Source organism: Microcaecilia unicolor, chromosome 11 (genome assembly GCF_901765095.1).
Source record: "Microcaecilia unicolor chromosome 11, aMicUni1.1, whole genome shotgun sequence".
In the NCBI taxonomy this organism is placed as follows: Eukaryota; Metazoa; Chordata; class Amphibia; order Gymnophiona; family Siphonopidae; genus Microcaecilia; species Microcaecilia unicolor.
Window position 1 is genome coordinate 9,186,522 of NC_044041.1, and position 21,634 is coordinate 9,208,155.

General features: G+C 43.4%; 1 long non-coding RNA gene across 1 annotated transcript in view; it reads left to right on the plus strand.

Annotated features, from left to right (window-relative positions):
* Positions 1 to 896: 896 nt before the first annotated feature.
* LOC115480788 overlaps positions 897 to 21,634 on the plus strand; it is a 79,420-nt gene continuing 58,682 nt past the window's right edge. The window contains exons 1-2 of the long non-coding RNA XR_003943865.1: positions 897 to 958; positions 1,257 to 1,382. This is a non-coding gene — a long non-coding RNA (uncharacterized LOC115480788). The remainder of the gene's footprint in view (positions 959 to 1,256; positions 1,383 to 21,634) is intronic.

Sequence of the window (21,634 nt, forward strand, 5' to 3'; positions counted from 1 at the left end):
CAACATTCCATGTAGAACCCCAAAGAATACAAGAGTCTGGAATCCTAAAGAGTGACAAGATTCCATGCAGAATCCCAAACAGTAGCAACATTCCATGTAGAACCCCAAAGAACAGCAAAATTCTGGAATCCTAAAGAGTAGCAGCATTCCATGTAGAACCCCAAAGAATAGCAAGATTCTGGAATCCTAAAGAGTGACAAGATTCCATGCAGAATCCCAAACAGTAGCAACATTCCATGTAGAACCCCAAAGAATAGCAAGATTCTAGAATCCAAAAGAGTGACAAGATTCCATGCAGAATCCCAAAAAGTGGCAGCATTCCATTTAGAACCCCAAAGAATAGCAAGATTCCTGGAATCCTAAAGAGTAACAAGATTCCATGCGGAATCCCAATCCCAAAGAGTAGCAGCATTCCATGCTACCAATCCTGGGTCAAGCAGTGGTTTCCCCCATGTCCATCTCAATAACAGACTATGGACTTTTCCTCCAGGAACTTGTCCAAACCTTTTTTAAACCCAGATATGCAAACCGCTGTTACTACATCTTCTAGCAACGAGTTTCAGAGCTTAACTATTCTTTAAGGGGGTCTTTTACTAAAGATTAGCTCGAGTTATCTGTAGCAGGGCCCATACGAATAAAATGGGAGCTGCTGCAGATAACTCGAGCTAACCTTTAGTAAAAGACCCTCTAAGTGAAAAAATATTTTCTCTTACTTATTTTAAATGTATTTCCGTGCAATTTCATTGAGTGTCCCCTGGTTTTTGTATTTTTTGAATGAGTGAAAAATCGTTTCACCTCCACCCGCTGAGCACCACTCAGTGGATACTTTAAACCTTCCATAAGGTCCTCACCAGTTCATTTTTTTAAAATAAAGTTTACCTTTAAAAAATTATTTTCAGGTCTGAGGACGCAAGGATCCTACGATCTCCCCAGCTTTTCTCAAAATTGCTGCTGAAAGGTAACTTTTTGTCTGGTTTCCCCAGGCAGCCCTCTTCCAGTTCCCACTGCACTCAAACTTGCACTGCATGCAGCTATCACGGGTTTTAACATTTTATCCTTTTTTAACTTTTCTGATTTGGTATGTTACATTTTATCTTATTTGATATTTTATAATAAACAGTAGTTACGCAATTTGTTAATTTATGATAAATTGTATTTCACTTTGTGTGCTCCAGAGCATGAAAAGATGGATTGTAAATTCTTAAATGATTCCTCAGCTCAGATTTTAAGTGATCTGTCTTTGATTAATCGTCCAGGCTGGCTCACATATCCCTGGCACCAACGTTGCTGTGGTTAACTATCAGGCAAGTATTCTCTGCTGACAAGTTGCCCTTGTCCAGACTTGCCTGCGGGGTCAAAAATTGGGATCAGAGTTGAGTAGGGTATTGACACAGGTTTTGATAAGCGAAGGCAAGATGGTTCACATTTAATAAAATATTGCAAGATTGTCATTGACAATGCCTGGCTAATCCAATACACTCTGCAACAGGTGGTTTAGAGGTGACTCGGATTAATTTTAAACAGCTGATCCATTCATACTAAAGAGTTCAGAGGATGCAGAACGTGAAAAAGCCTACATGGTAATGGAATGTGCATTATTTTACATTCCCCTTCATCTGACAAAGTGAACTCTTGTCCTTAACAGTTCATGTCTCATAAGGTGCCTCCAGTCTCTGGGTTGTTTTTGTTCCTACAGACTAAAGGGCGCTTTTACTAATCCACGTAAGCGTAGGGCGTGCCCAACACGCACCAATTCCGAGTTACCGCCCGGCTACCGCATGGCCCTTGCGGTAATTCCATTTTTGGCGCACTACGTGCGTCCAAAACACATTTTTTAATTTTCTGGCGCGCGTCAGCTACGCATGCCAAGTGGCATTTTACAAGCGTAGGTCATAACTACCCTGTTACCATGTGAGACTTTACCGCTAGGTCAATGGCTGGCAGTAAGGTCATAGACCCAAAATAGACGCGCGGCAATTTTCATTTTGCCATACATCCATTTTCACCAAAAATGTTTAAAAAAGGTCTTTTTTACAGGTGCACTGAAAAATAATTCTGCGTGTGCCGAAAACACGCATCTACACTACCACAGGCCATTTTTCAGCGTAAAAGGACCCCTGTAAGGGGTAGTTCTTAATATGCAGTAAAATAACATATTTTGCCACAGTAAAATATATCTTGGGAGTCACTAGCCTGCGATACTTCACTATCGCGGGTTAGCGAATTCCGCAGTAAATATAAATTTATGTTACTTCACCCAGGAACATTGCACATTCCTGGCTACAATAATGGAGTGGAGGAGTGGCCTAGTGGTTAGAACACTGGTCTTGCAATCCAGAGGTGGCCGGTTCAAATCCCACTGCTGTTCCTTGTGATATTGGGCAAGTCACTTAACCTTCCATTGCCTCAGGTACAGACTGAGATTGTGAGACAAATATCCAGAGTACCTGAATGTAACTCACCTTGAGCTATAGCTACTACTGAAAAAGGTGTGAGCAAAATCTAAATAAATAAATAGCAAGATTCTAGAATCCTAAAGAGTAACAAGATTCCATGTAGAACCCCAAAGAATAAGAGTGGAGGAGTGGCCTAGTGGTTAGAGCACTGGTTTTGCAATCTAGAGGTGGCTGGTTCAAACCCCACTGCTGCTCCTTGTGATCTTGGGCAAGTCACTTAACCCTCCATTGCCTCAGGTACAGACTTAGATTGTGAGCCCGCCTGGAACAGAGAAATAATATCTAGAGTACCTGAATGTAACTCACCTTGAGCTACTACTGAAAAAGGTCTGAGCAAAATCTAAATAAATAAAGATTCTAGAAGTCTACAGAACAAGATTCCATGCAGAATTTCAAAGTGTAGCAACATTCCATGTAGAACCCCTGGGAGCAGCGGTGTCTGACAAAGGAAGGGTGGAATTCTGCGGGGAGATGCTCTTTATGACATCACAGTCAGTGAGAACCAATCAAATCCTCTAAAGGGAGTGGCGGAGTGGCCTAGTGGTTAGAGCACCAGTCTTGCAATCCAGAGGTGGCCAGTTCAAATCCCACTGCTGCTCCTTGTGATCTTGGGCAAGTCACTTAACCCTCCATTGCCTCAGGTACAAACTTAGATTGTGAGCCCTCCTGGGACAGAGAAATATCCAGAGTACCTGAACATAACTCACCTTGAGCTACTACTGAAAAAGGTCTGAGCAAAATCTAATAAATAAAGATTCTAGAATTCTACAGAACAAGATTCCATGCAGAATTTCAAAGTGTAGCAACATTCCATGTAGAACCCCAAAGAGTAACAAGATTCTTTGGGGTGGAGGAGTGGCCTAGTGGTTAGAGCACAGGTTTTGCAATCCAGAGGTGGCCAATTCAGATCCCACTGCTGCTCCCTTGTGGTCTTGGGCAAGTCACTTAACCCTCCATTGCCTCAGGTACAAACTTAGATTGTGAGCCCTCCTGGGACAGAGAAATATCCAGAGTACCTGAATGTAACTCACCTTGAGCTACTACTGAAAAAGGTGTGAGCAAAATCTAAATAAGTAAATAAAGATTCTAGAATTCTAAAGAATAACAAGATTCCATGCAGAATTTCAAAGTGTAGCAACATTCCATGTGGAACCCCAAATAATAGGAATGGCCTAGTGGTTAGAGCACTGCTCTTGCAATCCAGAGGTGGCAGGACAGGTTCAAATCCCACTGCTGCTCCTTGTGATCTTGGGCAAGTCACTTAACCCTCCATTGCCTCAGGTACAAACTTAGATTGTGAGCCCTCCTGGGACAGAGAAACTCACCTTGAGCTACTACTGAAAAAGGTGTGAACAAAATCTAAATAATAAATAAATAAATGCAAATAGCAGGCCCCAGCTCAGGCTCACCATTTTTTAAAGGGTCTATGATTTTAAAAACCCTGCTACAGTCCCACTTCCTGACTAGCCCCTCACACCTTAGCTGTACATCTTACACCCCCAAACTCCCTGCACCCCAACTATACATTTCACCTTCCCCTCCTGATACTCAAGCTATTTATTGAGCAGGGGTTCTCTTCCCAGCCCTTGTTTGTGTTCTGCTGTTATTGGAATCTTATTGTTGTTCTTTTCATTCCCTTCCTTCTTTTTTTTTGGTTTGTTGTTGTTGGAAATGTTTTATATGTTCCGAGGTTTTGTTGTTTTGTTTTCTATGTTTGATGTCATAAGAACATAAGTGTTGCCATACTGGGACAGAGCAAAGGTCCATCAAAGCCCAGCATCCTGTTTCCAACAGTGGCCAATCCAGGTCACAAGTACCTGGCAAGATCCCCAAACAGTACAATACATTTTATGCTGCTTATCCTAGAAATAAGCAATGGATTTTCCACAAGTCCAGCTTAATAATGGCTTATGGACTTTTAGGGAGCTATCTAAACCTTTTTTTAAACCCCACTAAGCTAACTGCTTTTACTACTTTCTCTGGCAATGAATTACAAGTTAAGAAATATTTTCTCCGATTCGTTTTAAATTTACTGCTTTGTAGCTTCATTGCGTACTCCCTAGTCCTAGTATTTTTGGAAAAGTAAACAGACGCTTCACATCTACCCATTCCGCTCCACTCATTATTTTATAGACCTCTATCATATCTCCTCAGCCGCCTTTTCTCCAAGCTGAACAGCCATAGCCGCTTTAGCCTTTCCTCATAGGGAAGTCGTCCCATCCCCTTTATCATTTTCGTCACCTATGTGCTATTCTATAAACCCCTTCTTATCATAGACATGTTATGTGCATTATTCTGATGCACCTATGTTTAAGACGCCTTATATAGAACCCCGCCCACAATGGCAAAATCGAGCATAATAGTACATGTATGTGGTGTGAATATGTTCTGGGATGGAGTCTGGCCAAGTGTGAGTAGAGTCATAATTTACATGCATACTTTGAGAGGTTACATAGACAGCACACTCTCACCAAGATCATAAAGATAAGTGTTTGCAATCAGTGTATGAAGGGTTAATATTAAATAAGCACAAATACTTATAAGTACATAAGTACATAAGTAGTGCCATACTGGGAAAGACCAAAGGTCCATCTAGCCCAGCATCCTGTCACCGACAGTGGCCAATCCAGGTCAAGGGCACCTGGCACGCTCCCCAAACGTAAAAACATTCCAGACAAGTTATACCTAAAAATGCGGAATTTTTCCAAGTCCATTTAATAGCGGTCTATGGACTTGTCCTTTAGGAATCTATCTAACCCCTTTTTAAACTCCGTCAAGCTAACCGCCCGTACCACGTTCTCCGGCAACGAATTCCAGAGTCTAATTACACGTTGGGTGAAGAAAAATTTTCTCCGATTCGTTTTAAATTTACCACACTGTAGCTTCAACTCATGCCCTCTAGTCCTAGTATTTTTGGATAGCGTGAACAGTCGCTTCACATCCACCCGATCCATTCCACTCATTATTTTATACACTTCTATCATATCTCCCCTCAGCCGTCTCTTCTCCAAGCTGAAAAGCCCTAGCCTTCTCAGCCTCTCTTCATAGGAAAGTCGTCCCATCCCCACTATCATTTTCGTCGCCCTTCGCTGTACCTTTTCCAATTCTACTATATCTTTTTTGAGATATGGAGACCAGTACTGAACACAATACTCCAGGTGCGGTCGCACCATGGAGCGATACAACGGCATTATAACATCCGCACACCTGGACTCCATACCCTTCCTAATAACACCCAACATTCTATTCGCTTTCCTAGCCGCAGCAGCACACTGAGCAGAAGGTTTCAGCGTATCATCGACGACGACACCCAGATCCCTTTCTTGATCCGTAACTCCTAACGCGGAACCTTGCAAGACGTAGCTATAATTCGGGTTCCTCTTACCCACATGCATCACTTTGCACTTGTCAACATTGAACTTCATCTGCCACTTGCACGCCCATTCTCCCAGTCTCGCAAGGTCCTCCTGTAATTGTTCACATTCCTCCTGCGACTTGAAGACCCTGAATAATTTTGTGTCATCGGCAAATTTAATTACCTCACTAGTTATTCCCTTTTACTGATGTGGGTGGCTGGAGGGGGACAGAGGAGAAAAGAGCATCGGTGGGTGGCTGGAGGGGGAGCAGGGGAGAGAGGAGAATCACTGGGTGACTGGGGGGAGGGGAGGAGACAGAGGAGACACACTCGTACCCAGCAGTCTCACTCTCTCTCTGTCACACACACACACTCGCACATTCACTCTCTCTCTCTCACACACAGTCACTCTCACATACACTATCTCAAACATACACACTCCGAGAAAAACCTTGCTAGCGTCCGCTTCATTTGTGTCAGAAACGGGCCTGTTTTACTAGTAAATAAATAAAAGGCCTCCATAGGTACTTATGTTTCTTTTATGAAATAGATACCAGTAGGCTGTACGAGTATGCAGCGTGCGCTAAAATGAGACTACTGCCAGGGGTAACTTCAGATTTGGCGCGTGCCCATAACGCGTGGACGAATTATTTGTTTATTTCCTCCTACACAGTAATCAGAACGTGGCACGTGCCAACCAGTCACTGCGTGTGTAGAACGTGAGCCTTTACCGCTAGATCAATGGGTGGTGTTAAGGGCTCAGGCCGGTTTTGGGCGCTCGCTGGTTTCATTTTTACCGCAAGCCCTTTTCCCGTCCCATTAAAAAAACAAGCCCTTTTTTGTAGGCGAGGTAAAAACTGGCCCGGCACGCGCCCAATACACGTGCCTACACTACCGCAGGCCGCTTTTTACTGTGGCTTAGTAAAAGGGCCCCTCGGAGTGTGGACCTGGAATTTGGTGTATATTCAGCAACGAAGTGAATTACTGAAGGTTCCTTCTGATGGTCTCATTCCATTTAAACACATATTTGTTTGTTTGTTTGTTGCATTTGTATCCCACATTTTCCCACCTATTTGCAGGCTCAATGTGGCTTACATAGTACCGTGAGGCGATCGCCCTCTGGTATGACAAATACAGAGTGATATTGTGGTATAACTAGTAAAAAAAAGGCCTGTTTCTGTTTTAAAGGAAACGGGCGCTAGCAAGGTTTTATTTTGTGTGTGTGTGTGCGTCTCCATAACTTCCTCCTTCCGGCAAGCCCTTGCAGGAGCACAGGGGTGTGCAGTGAGACAGAGTGTATGTGTGTGTGAGAGAGTGGGTGTGACAGAGAGACAGTGTGTGTGTGTGTGTGTGTGTGTGTGTGTGTGTGTGTGTGTGTGTGTGTGTGTTTGAGAGAGTGTGTGTGACAGTGACACACAGAGAGTGAAAGACTGTGTGTGTGTGTGTGTGTGTGAGAGAGAGAGAGAGAGTGTGTGTGTCTGTGTGTGAAACTGAGCTAACACAGCCTAGCAAACCTCCTCAGAATGTGGCTTCATTCCAGGCACAGAATGTTGGAGGTGTCGTGTGACGTCATAATGCGTCCGACGTCATCTGATCTACACAGCAGACCACCTCAGAATGTTGCTTCAAGCCAGGCACAGAACATTGGAGCTGAGAATTATTATATAGGATAAGGTGCATGTGTGACAGACACATAAGGGAATAGAAAGGAGGAAGCGTTAAGTTATGTCCAGTTCAAGTATTAGTATCGTCGTGTTGCAGGATTCAGGCATTTAAGATGGATCGTTAGGGTATGCCTTTTTGAAGAAGGTAGTCTGTAGTGATTTCCGGAAGTTTGGTAGGTCAGACGTTGTTTTCGCGGCGTTTGGTAGTGCGTTCCAAACTTGAGTGCTTATATAGGAGAAGCTGGATGCATAGGTTGATTTGTATTTGAGTCCTTTGCAGCTTGGGTGGTGAAGGTTTAGGTATGAGCAGGTTGATCTTGTTGGGTTTCTATGAGGTTTAACATGTATCCCGGGGCTTCGCCATAGATGATTTTATGAACCAGGGTGCAGATTTTGAACGCAATACGTTCTTTGATTGGGAGCCAGTGCAGTTTTTCTCGTAAGGGTTTGGCGCTTTGTCAGGAACGTTCTAGTTTGTTTATTGGTTTATATATTCTCCCACTAAATGCATTTTGGGATGCTACTACTACTACTACTATTTAGCATTTCTATAGCGCTACAGAGCGTACACAGCGCTGCACAAACATAGAAGAAAGACAGTCCCTGCTCAAAGAGCTTACAATCTAATAGACAAAAAAATAAATAAAGTAAGCAAATCAAATCAATTAATGTGAACGGGAAGGAAGAGAGGAGGGTAGGTGGAGGCGAGTGGTTACAAGTGGTTACGAGTCAAAAGCAATGTTAAAGAGGTGGGCTTTCAGTCTAGATTTAAAGGTGGCCAAGGATGGGGCAAGACGTAGGGGCTCAGGAAGTTTATTCCAGGCGTAGGGTGCAGCGAGACAGAAGGCGCGAAGTCTGGAGTTGGCAGTAGTGGAGAAGGGAACAGATAAGAAGGATTTATCCATGGAGCGGAGTGCACGGGAAGGGGTGTAGGGAAGGACGAGTGTGGAGAGACACTGGGGAGCAGCAGAGTGAGTACATTTACAGGTTAGTAGAAGAAGTTTGAACAGGATGCGAAAACGGATAGGGAGCCAGTGAAGGGTCTTGAGGAGAGGGGTAGTATGAGTAAAGCGACCCTGGCGGAAGACGAGATGGGCAGCAGAGTTTTGAACCGACTGGAGAGGGGAGAGGTGACTAAGTGGGAGGCCAGCAAGAAGCAGATTGCAGTAGTCTAAACGAGAGGTGACAAGGGTGTGGATGAGGGTTTTGGTAGAGTGCTCGGAAAGAAAGGGGCGGATTTTACGGATGTTGTAAAGAAAGAAACCGAAGATGAAACAAAAAGGAGGTAAAACCCTCACGAAACCGTGAGATATGGAAAAAAAGTGAGGAGAATGAATGAGGATACCAAAAATATGTTTAGTCGCATAAAAATTGACAAGATTCTTATAAAAAATGACAGGTCTTAGCAATCTGCTGGATATGAGCAGAGAAGGAGAGAGAAGAGTCAAAGATGACCCCAAGGTTTTGAGCTGAGGAGACAGGGAGAATGAGAGAGCCATCAACAGAAATAGAAAACGGGGGGAGCGGGGAGGTGGGTTTGGGGGGGAAAATGAGAAGCTCGGTTTTGGTCATATTTAATTTCAGGTGGCGTTGAGACATCCAGACAGCAATGTCAGACAAGCACGCTGAAACTTTGGTTTGGATGCAAGGTGAGATATCAGGGGTAGAAAGGTAGATTTGGGAGTCATCAGCATAGAGATGCTACGATTTAAGTGCTTTTTATGCATACAGTAAGCACCACTGGACATGTTGTATACATGTGTATTTAGTATAAAAGTACATCGGTCTATTTAACCCACAATTCATAATGGGGTATGTGTTAATATTTTTGCCCTCTCAATCCAAGTGACCATACAGCATGGGGGAATTAAGGGGTCCTTTTACTAAGGTGTGCCAAACAACGGCCTGCGCTGTTGTAAACGCGTGTACTGGACACACGCAGGTCCTTTTTTTAGCACGCCTGCAAAAAAGGCCTTTTTTTGGGGGGGGGGCTGAAAACGGATGTGCGTCAAAATGAAAATTGGTGCGTGTCCATTTTGAGCCTGAGACCTTACCGCCACTTAGCGGTAAGGTCTCACGCATTAACCGGGGCGGCATTCGTCATCGCGCGTGCAATGCTGATTACTGCCCGGTTAGCGCCGCACACTGGAAAATTTCCGGCGCGACTACTGGACGCGCACAGAAAATGAAATTAACGCCCGGGCCATGTGGTAGCTGGCCGATAGTTCCAAATCGGTGTGCATTGGGCGCGTGTAGGCGCCTACGCGGCTTAGTAACAGGGCCCCTAAGACTGGTGCCGGACAGACTTCCAAAAATGGCAAAAGACTGATGAAGGATTCAGCAACTCCAGCATCAGGGGAATCGAAGCTGATGCCGGACAGGCTTCTACGGTCTGTGTCCCACAAATGGCAAAATACAGGTGAAGCATTGGCAAATCCAGTGTTGCACATTGTCACGTGTCGCAAGTGAGGGTGCTGTGCGGCTTAGGAGGGAGGAGAAGACGTCTTGACTGGTAAGTTGAAATATGTCGGCAGTAATTGGGGATGTAACCAAGATTCCGTCATGTTTGGCATGCTGGCGACTTGACAGCCAGTGTTTAAAGATGGTTGGCTGTGGCCTTCACTGCACCCTGGCCCTGCCTTGTTGGGTAGACTGAATGGACCTGCTGTCTTTTACTGTGTTACTGTGTATTTATAATACTGTCCTATATTCATGTGTATTATGTAGCAAGAAACATGCATTATTCCATTAACACATTGGTACCAACCCCTCTAATATGGCTAACATTCCTGAAGTGTCCCTTTTCATCTAGGTCCTGAAAATACTGTGCAGATCTGATCTCAGGACTATTTTGCTACTTTTGAGAGTCTGATTCACAAGCGGCTGACACAAGAACACAAAGTGAAAATCAGCGACACAGGCGATTTTCAGCAGAGGTTTATCAGTGTTTCGGCCCTGCCAGGCTTTTGTGTCATTTACACATTGCTCTCAATATGTGAGCATTCGTTTCCCTGTAGCTTCTTTTTACAAACCAAAAAATGCATTCCCAGGAAAGCTGATTGATTTTTGTTTATATCTAGTCATTCTACACAACCCCTGCATTGTCTTTATCCTGCTCAACAAACGGGACACTGTATAGTCTGCAAGAACCCAAAGACTCGGTGGATTTTGAAGTTATAAGTGTTGCAATTTCGTGCATCCAGTGACACAGAGGATAATTGCCAAAGACCCACTCTGCCTTAAAATATTTACCATGTTTATCCATGTCTAATTTCTGTTGCTGTGCTTACAGAAAGGCAGGGACAGGGAAAAAAAATGTCTGACTTTTCATCAAAGAGACACATTCTTGCTTGTGGTTAGCTAATGCTTCCTTGCTCCACTTAGAGCCCTTCCGTAATCAGTCTGTACTGATCACGACATCATGTTTACATTCAGCACCATTACCAGGAGTGAAGACTAGAGAAATTGAAGCCCCTGGACTTGGGATTGTCCGGCCACATTATCGTATCTTCCCTCGCGTCTCGCTTTTTTGCTTTCATCAAATTCCTCAGAGAAGTCAAGCAAGTTAAAAGCCCCTGTCTTAATTCTGAAGTACTTAACCGTCAGAAATAAGAAATGAAGTCCTAATAGTTTTCTGGCCCCGAACAGCTTATGCAAAATGAAGTTCAACATTCCTCCTGCTCCTGGCTGTGGAAATGAAGTTTGACTTGGTTGACTATAAGCAAGGCCACACATGGCTGGGGTAGGCATTAATCTATTAAAAGCTGAAGAATTATGCTCACAAGATTGGACCTAAAGGTCTCACGCTCCCTGCTTCTTACTTCTTCTTTGAATAAATTATTAAAGCATCAGGATTTTTGGTCACATGACAATGTCTTTGATTAAGGGGAAAATTCAAGAAATGGTGCTGAAATGTAGGTGCCAAGATGATGCATGCTGAGAGTGAATTTTGGCAATTTCATATGGAAATGCTGTATACAGAATAATAGTATAGGTCAGTGCCCCCCCCCCCCCCCAATTTGGGTTCAGGCTCACAAAATGTGCTGGTTTGGCTGGCAGGGGACCGTAACCTTGCCTTCCTCCTCCCTCGCGCACATGCATGGTTTTAATGAAATTTAAATGTCGTTGCATGGATATGGCTCAGCATTGAATATCCAGGGATAATTACAATCTCTGACTACCATGGGCTTAATATTGACTGGTTTGTGTTTTGTGTTTGGCCCATACCAAGCACACCAAATTTTCATGACAGCAGGATGGTGGTGGTGGTGGCGACAGTGGAGGGAAGGGATGGGAGGGGGAGGAGGATTCCTAAGTGCAGACCACAGAAGAACATGCACATGTGACATGCAAGGTAGGCACCATTAGTTCTGCATGTCACTTCTTTTGCTTCGTGTGTGCTCACGTGGCATGGAGGCTATATGTTAGAACATGTGCTAAAAACCTTATCATGCATGCTAAAAAATATTGTCATGAGATTTAGGGCCAGGTGCACTAAACAATCGTTAGAGCCCTTCCCTTACCGATTTCCTTAGCGAATCGATAAGGAAGGGGCGTGCATTAAGGAAAAGGAATGCAAATGAGCTGCTCGTTGTAGCTCACTTGCATTCTCTATTCCATCGTTAAACAGTCGGCCAATCGGCCGGTCGAGCATGCGCAGAGCAGCCAAGTGTTGTGCTTGCTGCTCTGCGCATGCCAAATATGCCTCCTTGTGCCGCCCGAAGACGCTGCGCTGCTCACCCCCTCCGATGCAGCTCGACAGTGCAGTTGAGGACGCCCATTTTAAAAAAAACGTCCATTTTGGCCGTCATTCCCCCCCCCCCCCTCAATAATAAAAACATCTTTTTTGGCAGTGCTTCACTCAGCTGAGAGACCTGGAAGTCTCTGAGCCAATCACAGCGCATTTAGCTCAGCTAAATGCGTTGTGATTGGCTCAGGGACTTGCAGGTCTCTCAGCTGAGTGAAGCACTGCCAAAAAAGACATTTTTATTATTGCGGGGGGGAGGGGGGGAATGACAGCCAAAATGGACGTTTTTTTTTTAAATGGGCGTCCTCAACTGCACTGTCAAGCCGCATCGGTCTTTTTTAAAGCGGAGCGCGCTATTTTTTTTTTTTTTAACTTTTGTAGCAGTTTTTCAATCCTGCGCAGCCCCAACGAGAGGTACAGACCTCCCGTTAGATTTTCCAGTGTTAAGGCAATTGGAAAAGGTTAGTGCATCTCATTACAATAGGGCTTCTACACAATTTACTCATCTGCATTCCGTTTTCGTTAGCTGGAAAAAAGTCTTTAGTGCATGCCAGGGTTTACTACTTGCTCATTAACGGCTCGTTTAGTGCATCTGGCCCTCAGTATATCGACTCTGTAATGTCCTAAGATTCTAAAGACCTTTTGGTCCCTTGGAACCAACAAATGCATTTCTTATAAAAAGTCATGTTAGGGCAAAATGTGTCTATTGTTAATAATTCTGCCCAAGATCTGATTTCAGGGGAGGAGGAGAGGGAGGGAGGAAAGACGTCAGCTCATTATAATCGTGAACCTCTGTTTAGATGTTTCCCTTTGTTCCTTGAAAATATCAAGAAACAGTTTAGTCAGAATATTCATATCAAGGACCCGTTCGGCGCCAAAGCGCCTGCCTCAGGGGTCATAAACAACTATCTCTGAGAAGAAGCTGATTGGCTTGAATAAATCCTTTATGTATACACGTGGTTATAAAAACAAGTTAATCCACAGAGAGAACAAAGAAACAGCCAACCGATCAGCAAGCAACACCTTGCTTCTCAGAGAAAGTTGTGACCCCTGAGGCAGGCGCTTTGGCGCCAAAACACGGACCATGTCGGGTCCTTGATATGAATATTCTGAATAAACTGTTTCTTGATATTATCTCCCTATTGGTTTGCGCATTTGTCAGCCTCTGCTTTTGCTCCTTTGCTTTGATTCTCCGTGAAGGCTCCTCCTGTTACTGTTGGATTTGATTTTCCCTTGATTCCTTGCCTTTCCTTATGACCTGCAAATGTTCTGTCACTTTTAAGGGGTTTTAAGTTCACCTCTCCATTGTCCCAGGGCATAATGTCAAGCCTCTTATTGCTGAGTAATCGTTTGATTGAAGTATGAAAACTGGTGTTGACTCCACCCTGGAGAGATTAGAAGGCGGCCATATTTACCTCCTAGAAATAAAACGATCAGTACATAAAAAGAAGCACTCAAGCAAAACCCACAACCAGGTCAAGATAAATAGAGGGATTAATAAGTATTAATGGGAGAATAAAAGAGATAGAACAAACATAGCAACAGGCCTACAGCTCTGAAAGAGTCCAAATCTACCGTCTCTCAGTATTAACTGTACTCGTTCAGAATCCTGGACTCTTTCCAAGGACACCCCCCCCCCCCCCCCTCCACAGTCAGCTCTTGTAGTGAGGGGATGGTTAAACCTCTTCATGCAGATGAACTGGCATCGCAGAGCTGGAAATGAGTGTAAAGAACAGCCAAAAGAAAATGCAGCAAATGTTGTCTTTGGTTTGATCTCGCCTTTGAGGTTCAGCACAGATTTTCCGGGTGAGGCAAAAAAAGTAACCCCCTAGAGTTTTATTTGCCATTTTCTCAGCAACTACTTTGAATTTCAGTGAGAAATTGCATGTACGTATTAGACACATTTACACGTTACTATTAAAAAAAGATTTAATTATCTTAAGTTGATGTTACTGACCTTTTCACGTTACTACCTAGCGAATTTTGCACATTAAAAATGTAGAAGCTGATAAAGATAAGGCGGAATTGTTTAATGGTAATTGGGAAGCAAAACCAGTGCTGGGCAGACTTCTATGGTCTACACCCTGATTGTAACTGAATAGATAAGGTTGGGCTGGAGTGTAAATTTTAAGGGGTTTCGATGTTAGCTTCAGAATTTAGTACAAGAACAGTGCTGGGCAGACTTCTACAGTCTGTGCCCTGAGAATGGCAAGGACAAATCAAACTTGGGTATAAAGTATCACATACCATGTAAAATGAGTTTATCTTGTTGGGCAAACTGGATGGACCATACAGGTCTTTATCTGCCGTCATTTACTATGTTACTCTTTGGGGTTCTACATGGAATGTTGCTAATAATTGGGATTCTAGAATCTTGTAACTCTTTAGGATTCCAGAATCTTCAGAACTTTTAGTAAAAGAACAGTGCTGGGCAGACTTCTACAGTCTGTGCCCTGAGAATGGCAAGGACAAATCAAACTTGGGTATAAAGTATCACATACCATGTAAAATGAGTTTATCTTGTTGGGCAAACTGGATGGACCATACAGGTCTTTATCTGCCGTCATTTACTATGTTACTCTTTGGGGTTCTACATGGAATGTTGCTAATAATTGGGATTCTAGAATCTTGTAACTCTTTAGGATTCCAGAATCTTCAGAACTTTTAGTAAAAGAACAGTGCTGGGCAGACTTTTACGGTCTGTGCCCTGAGAATGGCAAGGACAAATCAAACTTGGGTATAAAGTATCACATTTATTTATTTATTTATTATTACATTTGTACCCCGCGCTTTCCCACACATGGCAGGCTCAATGTGGCTTACATCATAACAATATGAAGAATAACAATGTCGTATGAGTTAAGGGTGGGCGTAAGGAAGATGTAAAATGAGTTTATCTTGTTGGGCAGACTGGATGAACCGTACAGGTCTTTATCTGCCATCATTTACTATGTTACTATGTAACAAATATTTCTGTTCTGTGCTCACAGCAAGGGCCGGGAACAGAACCACCGGGGGGTGGGGCGCATCGGCGATCTGCCCCGGGTGTCAGCCCCCTAGGAATGCCACTGCGTCAGTCTGATCTACGGAGCCTAGCAGGCCAACTCCGAGGGAGCCACGGTCCCAGGCAAGACAGAACGTTGGAGGTGAGAATTATTATATAGGATATACTGCAAGGGACCAAAAACAATGGCTTCTTAGCTCTTACTGTTGTTACTGTTACACAGTATTTCTATTCTGCAACAACCTACTTAGTTCAGTGAAGATAACACTTTTAAGAGGCTGAACACAACTCCATCCATCCGAACAATCAATGACCATCTACCATTCAAAAAAATGTTGAAGACCCATCTCTTCAAAAAAGCTTACCCTAATGACCCAACTTAACTTTTTAAGCCCACCCACATGATTCCTGCCCCGACGATTATTATACCTTTGACCATGTCTCACAATCTCCTTATGCTCATTCCTCAATCTCTTCCTCTCCATCCTTCCTACTCCTTACCCCTCCCAATCTCTTCTCCTTTTGCTCATCCTATCTTTGTTTACCTCTCCATTTTCAATTTACATATCCTCAAAACCCCACTACTACTATGTTTACTACAACTTGTAACATTCTCCTTCAAGACTTTGTAATTCTATTTACTATGTAAGCCGCATTGAACCTGCTATGTGTGGGAAAGCACGGGGTACAAATGTAATTAATAATAATAATATAGTGTGCCAAGATTTCTGGTCAGAAATCGAAGCATATTCCTTAAAGATGTGCATAACTTAATTGGTTAACAAGCTAATCAGTGCTGATAATTGGATGTTAACAAGCAGAGTTTCCAAACACAACTCGCTAAGCATATTCTGTAATGTGGTGCGCGTAAATTCTAATACAAGCAGCCAAAAAAGGGGGCATGGCCATGGGTGTGGAATGGGTGGGACGTGAGCATTCTGAAAAACCACGCGCAGGGATATAGAAAAAACCTGCTCCACGCGTAAGGCACCAGTATTTCCACCAAGTTTTACTTGGCGTAAAAGAACGTGCCTACAGTTAGGCGTTGTCATGGTCACTAGACACATTCTATAGACTGCGCCTAAATCTAAGTGGAGTTTATAGAATACGCCTAGATGCCATGCCGATTTTTCTGGTGCTAAATATAGAATCTGGCCCAATATGACCACGAATTACTTTAGCAGATAAAGCAAAAAAAAAAAAAAAAACAGCTGGGACGCCATCAAGATGTTGGATCTGTCCCTATAGCAGACTGTGAAGATATCTTCGGAGAAGTTTGAGGTTATCCAGGCTAAGGTAAAAATACAGGGTGTTTAGATCTATTCTCTGTCGGGCAGGGACTGTCTCTTCATGTTCAAGTGTACAGTGCTGCGTACGTCTAGTAGCGCAATAGAAATGATAAGTAGTAGTAGTAGTAGTCTTTGGGATTCTGGAATCTTGCTACTCTTTGGGATTCTGCAGAGAACCTTGCTATTCTCTGGGATTCTAGAATCTTTCTACTGTTTGGGGTTCCGGAATCTTGCTACTCTTTGGGATTCCGGAATCTTGCTACTCTTTGGGATTCCGGAATCTTGCTACTCTTTGTCCTTATCCCTTATTTGTCCTGTTTGTCTGTCCTAATTAAATTGTAAGCTCTGTTGAGCAGGGACTGTCTCTTCATGTTCAAGTGTACAGCGCTGCGTACGTCTAGTAGCGCTATAGAAATTATAAGTAGTAGTAGTAGTAGTATTCTGTTAGTAACCTTTTGCCTTGGAATTGGACAGAAATTTGGTGTTTTATAATTACTTCAGATATATGTATGAACAATTTCTGGGTTCAAAAGTTTGTATATTTTTCCAGTTCTTCTTTGGTGACCCCAACGTGCCAAAAAGACTTTTGGGGGAGGATTTTGCCCAAGAGTCTCGCGATGGGGGCATCATACTTGTTAAAATTTCCTTTTTTTGTCATGTAAAAATGTAATGGTGGTGATTTATTTCTTGAACCTAAGCAATTGTTGGAATGTGATCCAGCTGCGATGGTAGTTCTGTAATCTGGACGTCACTGTATAGGATTCATCTGCCTTGTTGTTGGGGTTGTATTTCCTTTTCTATATTTATATTTCCTGCTTGACTCCAGCAATATCGTGGACTAATGGATGATGTTTACTTCCTCTATTAAGTGGATTTTTCTATATCTGTCTTTTTTCTGATTTCTTTTTAAGTGTGTGCTTGAATGTTATGTTGAAATTTAAAAAAAAAAAACAACTTAAAAAAACCCCAGCTATCTATAAAAGGTATTTCTTTTTTTAAAAAAAACATGTTTTAAGATGGTGACAAAAAATCATGTGGTCTGTGGTCGCTCGAATATATACTGGCAGCGAGTTCCAGATTGTTGATGCTTGTTAATGCGTAGACAGAGTAAAGATTTTACATGATTTCACCCCCTTTAACTGTCGGACAGAGCAGCAACATTTGATTTCTGGTTTTACCAATTGAGCTTTTATAGAGAAGAATCAACCAGTCAGATAAACAAACAAAAAACAAACAAACAAACAATGGACAGCTGAAAATAAAAGAAAAAAACAAACAGATGAAGTAAGGGGGGGAAAAATCAATAAGAAAACTAAGTAAGGGATGGAAAAGCAAGTTTGAAAAAGTGGGTTTCGAGTGCTGTTTTAAAGGTAGTGAATGAGGATTCGGAGTGGATCTGGGAAAGGAGCAAGTTCCAGAGCACAGGACCAAAGCAGAAATCTTAGTGATATCTAAACGAAAAGGAGGAGAAAGGGAGTGGAGACCAGCATTAAAGGACTGGGGAGTGTGTGTGTGTTGAGGGGGGGGGGGGGGGGTGTAGGGAATGAGAAGAAAAGCCCCTGATATTCAAAACCATTTAACTAGCTAGGTTTAGCACCTATTTAAATGCCTCATAACCGGCTATCCAGCGATATTCAGCAGGGGATAGACGGCTATCTAAACATAGTAACATAGTAGATGACAGCAGAAAAAGACCTGCACGGTCCATCCAGTCTGCCCAACAAGATAAACTCATATGTGCTACTTCTTGTGTATACCTTACCTTGATTTGTATCTGCCATTTTCAGGGCACAGACCGTAGAAGTCTTGCCCAGCACTAGCCCCAACTCCCAACCACCAGCCCTGCCTCCCACCTCCGTCTCTGCCACCCAATCTCGGCTAAGCTTCTGAGGATCCGTTCCTTCTGAACAGGATTCCTTTATGAATATCATAGGTTAGCGGCTAGCTAGTTGTATCGGGTGATAGAACTGGATAGCCGCTGATTTTCACCCTCATCTCTTTACCTTGCCACATCTTCGCTTCTCCCTCGGTCTGTCATTCTCCTGCTCTGATGTGCTGGGACCCGGGTTATCACATTAACGCACCCAGGTCCTGACACACAGGAGCAGGAGTGAGACAGACCCTGGTGCCGGGTCCCCATGGGAGGTCTTGCCCGGGGAATCTCCCCTCCCCCCACCCTCCTCTCTCAGCGGCCCTGCTCTCTCCATGTCAAAGTCTTGCGCCTAACTATTGGCATTAACTGCTATTATTCTACAATCCGTGGGTTGAACTGCTAGACACACCCCTGATCCACACATGCCCCTCCCACATCCACCCCCTGCAATTTATGATGAAGGTCAGTTGGGCAGACAATTGCTAATGAGCTAATTATTGCTACCCGACATCAATTCAATTATTAACGTACATTTCGTGCACAGCTGAGCTCATTCTATAAATTGCTCCCTCAGATTTGTACACTAGGCATATATTTCGACATTATGTACAAATGGTTCTAGGTCAGTTCCCACCTGGACAATTACCACCTAAGCAATTCACATCCATAACCCCAAAAATGTAAAACACACTAGGACAATTAATCTCTTTCCCTTTCCCCTTCTCCTTCTAGAGCATTGGGGGGGGGGGGGTGTCAATGCTCCCCAACCTCCCTCCCCACCAAAATATTACCTTTTACACATCCTTTTCCCCTTCCAGACATGCAGTTTGTTTGGGGGGGGGGGGCAATGCCGCCCCAAACTACACCCTGAGTGCCACTATACGAAAAATGAAGGCACAGGAAAATAAAAAGATCTAAAATGCTCCCAGGTTTCAACCTCATTCATGTTTAACCCTCCATTGCCCCTGGTACAAAAAATCTCAGGCGGTATATCAAGTCCCATTTCCCTTTCTCTATTTGAAGATTCTACATGGAATGTTGCTACTACTGTTTCTGTGAGTCTGACGTCCTGCCTGCGTGGCCGCGTTGCTGATCTGCAAGGGCAGGCTTTTACATGGAATGTTGCTAGTGGAGGAGTAGGCTAATGGTTAGTGCAGCGGATTCTGGGGAACTGGGTTCGATTCCCACTGCAGCTCCTTGTGACTCTGGGCAAGTCACTTAATCCTCCATTGCCCCTGGTACAAAAAATAAGTACCTGAATATACATAAACCGCTTTGAATGTAGTTGCAAAAACCTCAGAAAGGAGGTATATCAAGTCCCATTTCCCTTTCCCTTATGACATCACAATATCAGAAATGAGCCAAGTATTGGGCAATCATGCCATTGTGACATCACTGATGAGGTTGGCTCTTATTGGTGGAATGAGTGGAGGAGTAGCCTAGTGGTTAGTGCAATGGGCTTTGATCCTGGGGAACTGAGTTCGATTCCCACTGCAGCTCCTTGTGACTCTGGGCAAGTCACTTAACCCTCCATTGCCTCTGGTACAAAATAAGTACCTGAATATATGTAAACCGCTTTGAATGTAGTTGCAAAAACCTCAGAAAGGCAGTATATCAAGTCCCATTTCCCTTTCCCCCTTTCCCTTATGACATCACAATATCAGAAGTGAGCCAAGTATAGGGCAATCAAGCCATTGTGACATCACTGATGAGGTTGGCTCTTATTGGTGGAATGAGTGGAGGAGTAGCCTAGTGGTTAGTGCAGTGGACTTTGATCCTGGGGAACTGTATTGGGCAATCAAGCCATTGTGACATCACTGATGAGGTTGGCTCTTATTGGTGGAATGAGTGGAGGAGTAGCCTAGTGGTTAGTGCAGTGGACTTTGATCCTGGGGAACTGTATTGGGCAATCAAGCCATTGTGACATCACTGATGAGGTTGGCTCTTATTGGTGGAATGAGTGGAGGAGTAGCCTAGTGGTTAGTGCAGTGGACTTTGATCCTGGGGAACTGTATTGGGCAATCAAGCCATTGTGACATCACTGATGAGGTTGGCTCTTATTGGTGGAATGAGTGGAGGAGTAACCTAGTGGTTAGTGCAGTGGACTTTTGATCCTGGGGAACTGAGTTCAATTCCCACTGCAGCTCCTTGTGACTCTGGGCAAGTCACTTAACCCTCCATTGCCCCTGGTACAAAATAAGTACCTGAATATATGTAAACCACTTTGAATGTAGTTGCAAAAACCTCAGAAAGGCAGTATATCAAGTCCCATTTCCCTTTCCTTTCCCTTTAATGTAGGATAGAAGTAAATAAATAGAAACTCTGAATGTGGAGTACAACACATGCTAGGTGTCCCCTGAAAATGACACACCGATTATGAATTATAACAAATGACTACTCTACCTATGAAAAGTTATTCCATTATTATTACTTCCTCTGTTCGCATCCATATGCTGCACAAACAATCCTCCCTGTCAGCATCTGAAACGCGATGCACCCGCCAGAACCTACGGGAATTCACTTGGAAAACAAAAAAGAGACGTGATACAAGAATGAAAACAAAGGTACCAAAAAAAAAAAAAAGAGGGTGGGAAATGACTGAGGAAAAATATGTCCCAGGGAGAATTGCCCTAGGTGGGAATTGTCCCGAGAGAGGGGGGGAGGGGAGGAATTTGTGGGTGGGAACTGTCTGGGTGGCTACTTGGCAAATACTTTACAAATAATGTGCACTGTTTCAGAAAAGTCACATCATTTCATGTTGCTTCTTTCCCAAAATAGCAGCAAAAAATTGAAATTTCAGTTTGTTAAATGTTGTTAATAGTGGGCAATTCTTTCAAAAGACTACGCACTTTTTACAAAGTTCCCACAATCTAGGCACTATTTCTGCAAGATTTGTGCTAGTGTTTGGTAAAGTTGCAAAAATGCATCTAGGTGTCTTTATAATATAGACTAAAAATAGACACTTTGCTACCCTATTAACCGACATATCATGTCTTACTGACCATGTGACTCATATATAAAGCTTCACACTGGTTCCCTATTCCTGGTGGCAGTTTGTCTATTGAGTTGCTCACGTACCGACAGCCTGATGGAAGGCAAAACTCAAGGTCAACCTCTTGATTCCTTCGAGTGTATATTTGTGGATTCCAGGCAGCTACAAGACCACCGTCAATTCAGTACAGAGCTTGGCATCACTCCATGACCTTGTCGAAGTCATTTCATTTGGCTGGGCCAAATCTAGACTAA